The following is a 10,416-nucleotide window of genomic DNA, read 5'->3' as shown; positions in this document are numbered from 1 at the left end:
TTATTATTATTATTATTATTTTACAGAAGTCAGCCAGGAGAGGATGTCTTCCCTCCCTTCCCCTCCATGAAGAGGAGGAGGAGGAGTTTGGATTTGACATCCCGCTTTATCACTACCCTAAGGAGTCTCAAAGCAGCTAACAATCTCCTTTCCCTTCCTCCCTCACAACAAACACTCTGTGAGGTGAGTGAGGCTGAGAGACTTCAGAGAAGTGTGACTAGCCCAGTTCACCAGATTACGAGTCCACTGCTCTTAACCACTACACCACCCTGGCTCTCTCATGGAAATAGCTTTGATTTCCTGCTAAAACCTAAAGGGCATGTACATGCAGAGGAGCAGAGGGCAATTGAAAAGTTGGAAACACTTTTAATATGCATGAGGGTCTTCTGTAGAAAAAGTGCAGGAGGCTCAGAGGGATGGTCCTCATCTGACTATCAGCATGCAAATTCGAGCAACTGCTCCTCAATTTACATTTGCGCATAGGAATAAATATATGTGAATCTTTTGCATACTCTCTTCTTTAATAACAAGTAAGTGACCACTCTAACCCTATGCTTACTTTGCTTTCAAGGAAAATGTCAGAGAGAAAGCTGGATTGATATATCCCCCCCCACATTCCCTAGGAGATGTTGGAGAGCTTTCCAATCCTCAGCAGACACTAGGACTGAGACACTGTTGTAAAGTAGGTGGTGTGGGTATGTGAAGTGGCAGGCATTAAAAATGAAAATAAGAAAACCATATCCCGGTCAACTCTTTATCGTTAAATGTGCTATTGTTCGGCTGCTCATCATGAGATATAATACAAGACTGGGAGACAGAACATTAACATGCCTTTGGCGACAAAATACCTGGGTCCAGACCTGGCCTATATAATTACAGTAAAGCAAGGCTAGACGTTTGCATGGAGACTTCACTGTAGCACAAATTGCAGAACAGTTTATCTAGTGGTGGTTCTAGGCTAAATTATTTCACAGCAAAGCAAATCTGTGTTTTGCAGAGTTGTAAGGTAAAAAGGGAGAAGGGGACGACAGAAGACGAGATGGTTGGACGGTGTTCTCAAGGCTACCAACATGACCCTGACCAAACTGTGGGAGGCAGTGAAAGACAGGTGTGCCTGGCATGCTCTGGTCCATGGGGTCACGAAGAGTCGGACACGACTGAATGACTGAACAACAACAAAGGTAAAAAGGTAAAGGACCCCTGGACGGTGACTATGGGGTTGTGGCACTCATCTCACTTTCAGACCAAGGGTGCCAGCGTTTGTCCACAGAGAGCTTCCCGGGTCATGTGGCCAGCATGACTAAACCACTTCCGGTGCAACGGAACACTGTGATGGAAACCAGAGTGCACGGAAATGCTGTTTACCTTGCACCCCCAGCGGTACCTATTTATCAACTTGCACTGGCGTGCTTTCGAACTGCTAGAGTTGGCAGGAGCCGGGACAGAGCAATGGGAGCTCACCCCATCACGGGGATTTGAACCACCGACCCTCTGATTGGCAAGCCCAAGAGGCTCAATGGTTTAGATCACAGCGCCACCCGCAGTTGTATGCTAATAGAAAAGATGGAAGGCCAGGGAACCTTCTCTCCAGTTTAACTTCTTAATGCACCCTCGTTTAAAAATAGTGGGGTGACTTGAAAGAGGATTTACTGAGTATCCAAGCTCAAAGAATTTGACTGCAGACTTACTCCAGTCACGTTAAAAGTGTTCAAATGGGTAGAATACTCTTTTTTTTGTAGGACATCCCAAAGGTATGTTGAGGGACACAGAGCCTGCATCTATATCTTGACTGTGTGTGTGACTTTTTGTCTTATGATTTTCCATCCTAATACTCTCATCCCATTCTAAATTTAAATAATTAGCCTCTTTCCCTCATGTTTAGTGTTTTTGAATCAGCTTCCTTTTATCCTTATAAAATGGTTGATGCCTCTGACTCCGGCACTGGAGACATAAAATTCGAAAGAGCATTTGAAAGACTCGGTGGGCATAAATGCTTCACTTTAATCCTCCCAGGCCCTTTGGCAACCAATAATGTCACAAGGGCAAGTGGACAATGAATGCTTTTAAACTTTCTCGTTTCCACCATCTGTTTAAGCGAAGTGAGAAGCTACAAGGCTGTCCATAAATATAAGTCAGACTCGTGCAAGGAAGTTTGTAAGCAAACTCTGTCTGTAACCACAACAGATGCTCTTAAAATACTTTAGGTTGCATCTAGACAAAGGTGCACATAGGTTCTGCAGAAATCAATCAGAACAGCTGGCCATGGTTAGCACTGTAGCCTTCACCTGAATCCAGCCCATTACTTTTTTAAAACAGCATTTCCTTTTAACTGGCCTTTGATCATAGAATCATAAAGGTAAAGGTAAAGGTACCCCTGACCATTAGGTCCAGTCGCAGATGACTCTGAGATTGTGGCACTCTTCTCGCTCTATAGGCCGAGGGAGCCGGCGTTTGTCCGCAGACAGCTTCCGGGTCATGTGGCCAGCATGACTAAGTCGCTCGCTTCTGGCAAACCAGAGCAACACACGGAAACGCCTTTTACCTTCCTGCCGGAGCGGTACCTATGTATCTACTTGCACTTAGACGTGCTTTTGAACTGCTAGGTGGGCAGGAGCTGGGACCGAACAACAGGAGCTCACCCCATTGCGGGGATTTGAACTGCTGACCTTCTGATTGGCAAGCCCTAGGCTCTGTGGTTTAACCCACAGCGCCACCCGCGTCCATGCGCCATCATAGAACTGTATAATTGGAAGGGACCCCAAGAATCATCTAGTCCAACCCCCTGCAATGCAGGAATGCTGTACTGCTGACACAGCCAGCCTTCTGGTTAACAGCCAGACACACTGACCCATTTGTTGACATGAATCTTGCCCCCATCCTGTCCTGACATCTCTTCCCCGCAGCAGAAACTAGGAATGTTACCTTTGTTAAGCAGTGAAGCGCAGCACTATAAATATTTGGAAAGTAATGCTGAAAAGGTGCTGGATATTGAAAATTGCTGTTAGTGGATTCAAATGCAAAAAGGTAACATTTGGGCATTTAGAAACTCTACAAGTGTGAGAACCAACCAAACACTGCAGTGTAGATTGCTGTTGAAGATTCTAGCCGCCTCCTTCCATGCATTCTCCTAACTCTATGTTCCATGCTCATTTTCCTATGTTTCTTTGTACTTCTGCAAAACTTGGAGCCTGTTGATACCTGCCATTTGTGAGTTGTGCCGTTTTGGTTACCTAAGCAACATCACCCAGGACCTGAACATCAGAAACCCATCTTACCAGAATAAGGCAAAGGAACCCAATTTTCTGAAACCCAGAAATTCACCCCAAATAGCCAAATAAATGGTTTTATTTAGTTCCAAAGATAATAAAGATGTTAATGGAGGAGAGAAGACCACCTGATTGGCAGATTGGGCAATATCATATATTAGAAAGGGCCAGACAGAAGCCCATCACACTCACAAGATAGTGTATGCAATTCACCAGGCACAGCAAGAACACATGTTGTTGTTCAGTCGTTCAGTCGTGTCTGACTCTTCGTGACCCCATGGAGCAGAGCACGCCAGGCACCCCTATCCTCCACTGCCTCCCGCAGTTTGGCCAAACTCATGCTAGTCGTTTCGAGAACACTGTCCAACCATCTCATCCTCTGTCGTCCCCTTCTCTTTGTGCCCTCCATCTTTCCCAACATCAGGGTCTTTTCCAGGGAGTCTTCTCTTCTCATGAGGTGGCCAAAGTACTGGAGCAAGAACACATAGTGCCAACTAATTGAAGATAATAAAAGGGAATGTAAATACTTTATTTAAAAGGTGAAAAACAGATGTATAATCGCCGCCTTGAGTGACAGAGGTATTTCTGGGACTCAGATTTATGCCTGTCACCACACCTCTTTCCAGACATATTTTCTGACATGTTGATGATGCTATTTGAAATGCATTATGGGAAACTTTCGGAACTTTTAAAAATAGATGGTTTGGGTCATGGGTAGGCAACCTAAGGCCTGTGGGCCGGATGCGGCCCAATCGCCTTCTCAATCCAGCCCACAGATGGTCCGGGAACCAGCGTGTTTTTACATGAGTACAATGTGTCATTTTATTTAAAATGCATCTCTGGGTTATATGTGGGGCCTGCCTGGTGTTTTCACATGAGTAGAATCAGGGGTGTAGCAAGGGGGGGGCTTAGGGGGCGGTCCGCCCCATGTTCCATAATGGAGGGGGTGACAAATTATCAAGGAACAATTACTGCCCTACTAAGGTGGTTCATAAAAAACTTTTTTAAAAAAATGCCTGCTCCAAAGGTCTTATCTTACTATACTAGGGCTTTTATATAGCTATATATGAAATTTCATGCATATCGGTTAATATCTTGACCCTCCTCCACCAAAATAGCTGTTTACTTGGCTGTTTTCATATGCCGTGAAGGCTGAAATTTCAGTTCAGTGGAGCACTTACGGTTCCCAACCCTAACCCTGTGGAAAGCCATCTAATTAGACTTTAATTTGATTTTGAGAGGTTTTTAGGAGGTAATTTAATTATTGTTTGATTTTATACCAATGTTATGTATCTGATGTTAGCCACCCTGAGCCCGACTTTGGCCGGGGAGGGTGGGATATAAATAAAAGTTTATTATTATTATTACTTGTTATTATTTCTTTGTAAGAAAATATGAAATAATGTAAAACAATTTTTGCAGGGGGGGGAATCAATGTGGGGGGTTGACAAGATATTTTCTGCACCGGGTACCACCTGACCTTCCTACGCCTCGGGGGGGGGGGTTGACAAAAAAATTTTTGCCCCTGGGTACCAGTTTACCTTGCTACGCCCCTGAGTAGAATGTGTGCTTTTATGTAAAATGCATCTCTGGGTTATTTGTGGGGCATAGGAATTCGTTCATTATCCCCTCCCCCCCAAAAAATAGTCCGGCCCACCACATGGTCTGAGGGATGGTGGACTGGCCCACGGCTGAAAAAGGTTGCTGACCCCTGTCTGGGTGCTTCTTCTTTGCTTTGCTTAGGAGTAGAAACTTTGTTGCAGCAAATAAAACATAGCCACTGTTTTGGTTTGTTAACTTTGCTCTCTCTCTCTCTCAAACCTGACTGGTTTCGAAGCTGCAGATCCTGACGAAGTTGGGAAACCTTTTAAGTAGGGTACCCCAAGTTTTGATACTTCCTTAACAGCATCATCCATCAGTCCCACGTTTTTGTACCTTGTACGGACAGAGGAGGTAGGACAGATAGGATACCTGAGGCACAAACAGCTCCTGTGGCATGAATCACTCCTTGTTCTACTCATAGCTGTCAAGTTTCGGATTTGAAAATCACTCTCAGCTTCTACCTGGGTGTGTGCATGTGGCAAGGAACGTGGGGTTAAGGGAGAAAGACATCTAGGAGGAGCTTTTATAGTTGGCTAGCAAGAGGTGCAGTGCAGTGATAATAAAATAAGACCTCCAAGCAGTAGCAGCTGGCTCCACTGCTCTTCAACCTCCCAAACACCACTTACCAAGAGGGGAGGGGGGCAAGGCAGTGGGGCTCAGCATGGTGTGGGTGCGGCATGGTCACAGCAGCGGGATCACTGGGCTGTCTCTGCCACAGTGCCCCTGCTGCAGTCAGCCACCCACTGACTTGCCTCTCAGTAAGCAGCAGCACCATGACAAAGCAACATAGCCCCACTGTCTGCTACAGCCGCCAAGTGACATGTGACACATAGCTTCTGGGCAAAGGGTCTTCTTGGTAGTGGCACCCTAAGTTATGGAAAGCCATCCATCCCCACGGAGGTTCTCCTGGCATCTTGGTAGCCTTTCACATGGAGACCTGTGAACATTTCAATCCACTCTTTGGCACTGAAAATCTTACGGCAAATCTGTCTGCTGGAATTTGAATGTTCTTTGTATTATTCTGTGATTTATTTATTTATTTATTTATTTAAAGTGGTATTTTAAAATTGTATTCCTATTGCTCGCAAGCAGTCCAGAGAAAATTGAGCAGCATGTACACGCTGAAAATAAATCTATAGACTAAAGGACAGCACTACCTCTCCAAGTTCCTTCCTGCTAACCTTTACATTTGTAATTAGCCATATATTATAGGACATACACTTTCCAATGGGGTCTCCTCTCGAGGACATGGATCCTTTTCATGACTGCCTCTGAAAACGTCTTACAACCCAGAAAAATGGAGGGTAGGAGGCAACATTGTATAAGACCAGAAGCTGTGCACATTTGGCTTATTTTCCCTATTTATTTCACTGATGAACTGACCTTCTTCACTTGGAAGAGACCAATATTGTCTGGATCGGAGATGATCAAGTTTTCCAGCTATTTAATCCCAGCCATGGGTGACTCTGCCAAATTTTAATCAAAGGACGCAAAAAGAAAAGTAACCTGTCAAGATGTAAGGCCAAGACATAGATTTGGATCCTAAGAACAGTTAACTGACGGAAGTACTCTCATCCCTACATCTGCCTATGATCCCTGAAAAAAGGTATTTATCTTAGTATCTAAGACATAGTACACATTTCCACATATTACTCTATGGATTTTCTACACACTTCCCCAGACCATAAAGACTAAGAGGTCAAGTTGTGTGGCAAAATGTATCTATGACCCTCCAAAACCAGTGTCTGGAGAACAGTGGGCACCCCTAGCCTAGACAGCAGCACTCATCTGCAGCATGTCCTGCCATTAATTGAAAACATAATGTTCTCTCAGCTGTGCCGATGTTTATTGTGAAGTGCTGTATAGCACGGCAGTTAAGCTAAACCCGCCTGTTCTGTAATTTTTAATATGCCTCTGTAATTAATAACTGCCAGCCTCTTATCTTGTGTTGCAGTTGAGAAACATTTTGATTATAACTAACAGCAAACTGAAAAATTGGTTGTTTTGCTTATATGCTGCTACAATACCGGTGACGGCAAAATATACAACCAGGAGACTAAGGGCCTGTCTAAAAACATATATGCCGTTGGAGAGTCCTACAGTTTAAACAAGCTAGCCAGTGAAAAATGGGAAGTAGTTTGGGAATCCGTTAATTTCAGGGAATAAGGAAAACAACAACAACAACAACAACAACAACAACAACAACAACAACAACAACAACAACAAACATTTTATTTGTACCCCACCCTCCCCTGCTGGAGCCGGGCTCAGGGCGGCTAACATCACAAAACTAACACAGTATACAAAGAGCAATAGTAGTATTTTTTTTAGAATTATACTAATACTATTTGGAATACTATTTACCGGTACTTGACTATTGTTACGGAAAAGGCCTACCAAATCCTGCTTTAGCTGCAGGTATTTCCAGTCTACACTCTTGAACAACACAGCCTCCCCTCCTTTATGCTTCTTGTGTTTCGCATTTCTCATTTGTTCTTCTCAGTTGTGAGTGTTAAGCCTGTTCCTCTGCTCATTTTCTCCACAGGGCAGCCTAAAGGTGGAGAAGGCAGAGTGTCTCCACCTGCAGCCGATCAGTCTTCAAGGACACAGAGGACAAGGTGCTGATATGAGAAGCCTTCTTAAAAAGAGTTCTCAGCAGCAGTCAGATGCTGGAAACAATGCTTGTCTTTCTGGCCTGACCTTGCATCTTCTTGTTCCTATTGACCTTTGATCACCAGATTCCCAGAGCTATGTGAATTGCTGTTCGCCTGACCCTACAGCTGGACCTGACTTTGGATACGGACTCTGCCTACAGGCAAGCACACCTGTTGGTTGGCTGGCCTCCCACTCATTGTTGCTCACCATGAGATGACAACAGGCAGGGCTTAGCACCAGCTTCTCCTGGAGGGAGGAACCAGTGCAAAGCTTCACTGGTGGTCTGGAGGGTGGTGGTGGTCTGGAAAGGATCCCACTCCCACCTTGCAGGAGAAACTCCTTGTGGAGTTTGTACCCCCATCATGGGGTAGCAGGTGCTGAGGTGCCTTGGGCTGCCCCTCAGAGGTCTTGACGTTGACCATCAGCGGTTAGGATTTCAACAGCAGACTTAGGCACACAGGTCACCTGATTACAGCATCCCGGCCTCCCCACGTATTGTATTTCTGTTTTAAGTACAGTGGTACCTCTGGTTACATACTTAATTCGTTCTGGAGGTCCATTCTTAACCTGAAACTGTTCTTAACCTGAAGCACCACGTTAGCTAATGGGACCTCCCGCTGCCGCTGTGCCGCCAGAGCACGATTTCTGTTCTTATCCTGAAGCAAAGTTCTTAACCTGAAGCGTTATTTCTGGGTTAGCGGAGTATGTAACCTGAAGCGTATGTAACCCGAGGTACCACTGTATAGTAATTAGTTCCATAATGATTTGGTATGGCAATTGTTTAGCTATCCATACAAATCAGCACATTTTCTGTCCTCTTTTTGGGGGGATGATATGCTAAGTGTCCATTCTACCTGCATATGCTTCAGGAATCAATGTATCCCATAGTTGGGGAGGGTGTAAACTATTATGTTGAGTTTCCCATTTGGAATACAAGGTTTTCACGAAGCTCGGCATGAATAGCAATTTTAACATACCCTCTTCAAGTAGCTGGTGCATATCACTGAAATGCAACAGACAAACACGACCTATTTATTTTGGAGCAGAATGCCACAGGCTGACATCTTAATAGAAACTGTGAGAAAGAACAGATTAAACAAAGATTGCCCGTTACTGGCCTTTATTCATCTGTTGACAGGATCTGGGTATATTTGCATAGCCGGTATTGCCAGCTACCAATATCCAGCAGGATCCTGTTGTCATTAAGCCCTACCTGACTTATGCAAATATTCTTTCATGCTAAATAATCTCAAGGCAGCCTTACCAACCGTACTATTGTTGTGTCTCTTGTGTCTTAAAACAAAAGCGCAACGTGTGATATAAAATTATCTGGAGAGGAAGAAATTTGCAATATTGTTCAACAGATGCATAATAAGGCCTGATTTGAAAGCGGGCTGTTTTTGTCAGTGTTAAAAAGTGTCTTTCCATTTTGACCATTCGGGGATAATTTCTACAAAATGGGACAAAAGTGTTGTCCTAGTGCACTCTGAATAAGCCTTGTTGCTTTCAGGACATCTGTATGTGCTCAAATCTTGGTTACAGAATAGTGTAAAATATTTTCCCTGTCATGCTAAGCCGAGAGCAGGTTCATATACCTGCTGTCTCTCTCCCTTTATAGTGAGGAACCACTTCAAAAAACACGACTAAGTTTCATATATTTGGGGTGTACTTTTTCCTCTTCAGAAAATATTTCTGCCTCCTTGTGTTTACTGCTTTTAACTTTAAGCAGATAAGCATCTGACGTAACCTTAATTATAAGCGTGCAATATTTATGTATGGAAATGTTATACTAAAATCTCAAGGGCAAAACAAGGATTGGTTAACTACTATTATAATATGCACAATATTATTAGAATAATTATGCAAAATAGCCACTGCTTTCTCCTTTTGTCAGCTGGAGAACAAAGGCTGTGAGAGAATGGCTTTCTCACTCAGGGTTAGCCAGTGAGGCTGCAGCTAAAATGGAGGCCAGACTCAGATATGTGGGTGGAAACCCAACAAATTAGACCATAACTGATTCTCATTGGTGTTGTGACAACTACACAACTGAGTTCTAATAGCAGCGATACCCAATCCAATAAAAATGTTTTGGAGCCCAAAATAATTTATTTCATGTCATCGCAGGTGCATCATCTCAGGGTGTGGTTTGAAGGCACGTGAGACCACCACCTTGCTGAAGCTAAGCAGGGCTGAGTCTGGTCAGTGTCTGCATGAGAGTCCTCTTGGAAACTGCACATTTGCCACTTTGGGTTCCATGATGGAAGGACACTGGCATATAAACGCAAGTAAACTAGTTTCCCACATGTATAATTTGAATGAAAAATATGCCTTGACTGTGAGACCTCTTCAGCTTCCTATCCAGCTTGCAAAGGATTTCATACCTGCACTTAAAGAATGTGAGAGAAATTCAGAGGCAGTTTCGAATCATATGTGGAACTATTTACTCCATTTTTTTATTTTACTGAGGAGGGGGCATCATAGAACCACGGAATTGTAGAGCTGGAGAAGGAACAATTTCACCATCTGTTTTAAAATTTATATTACTAACCAATAATGTATTTATTATTATTTTATTGATGATTACATTTATACCCCCACTTTTCCTCCAAAGAGCTGAAGGTGGTATGCACATTTTTCCTCACAACAACCCTAAGTAGCTAAGTAACCCTGAGAGATGACTGACCTAAGATCAATTCAGTGAGCTTCATAGTCCAGTGGGGATCTGAACCCTGGTCTCCTAGGTTCCTAGACCATCACCCTAACCACTACACCACAATTTTAGGGTGGGCAAATAGCTAAGGTGAGGCATAATCAGCTAGGCCTTGGCCCCATGTTTCTGGGAACCACTGAGGATCAGGCTTCCTTTTAGACAGAGCCAATGAAATGAACTGTG

This window comes from Lacerta agilis, chromosome 9, assembly GCF_009819535.1.
Source record: "Lacerta agilis isolate rLacAgi1 chromosome 9, rLacAgi1.pri, whole genome shotgun sequence".
In the NCBI taxonomy this organism is placed as follows: Eukaryota; Metazoa; Chordata; class Lepidosauria; order Squamata; family Lacertidae; genus Lacerta; species Lacerta agilis.
Note: the sequence above shows the minus strand (reverse complement) of the source record.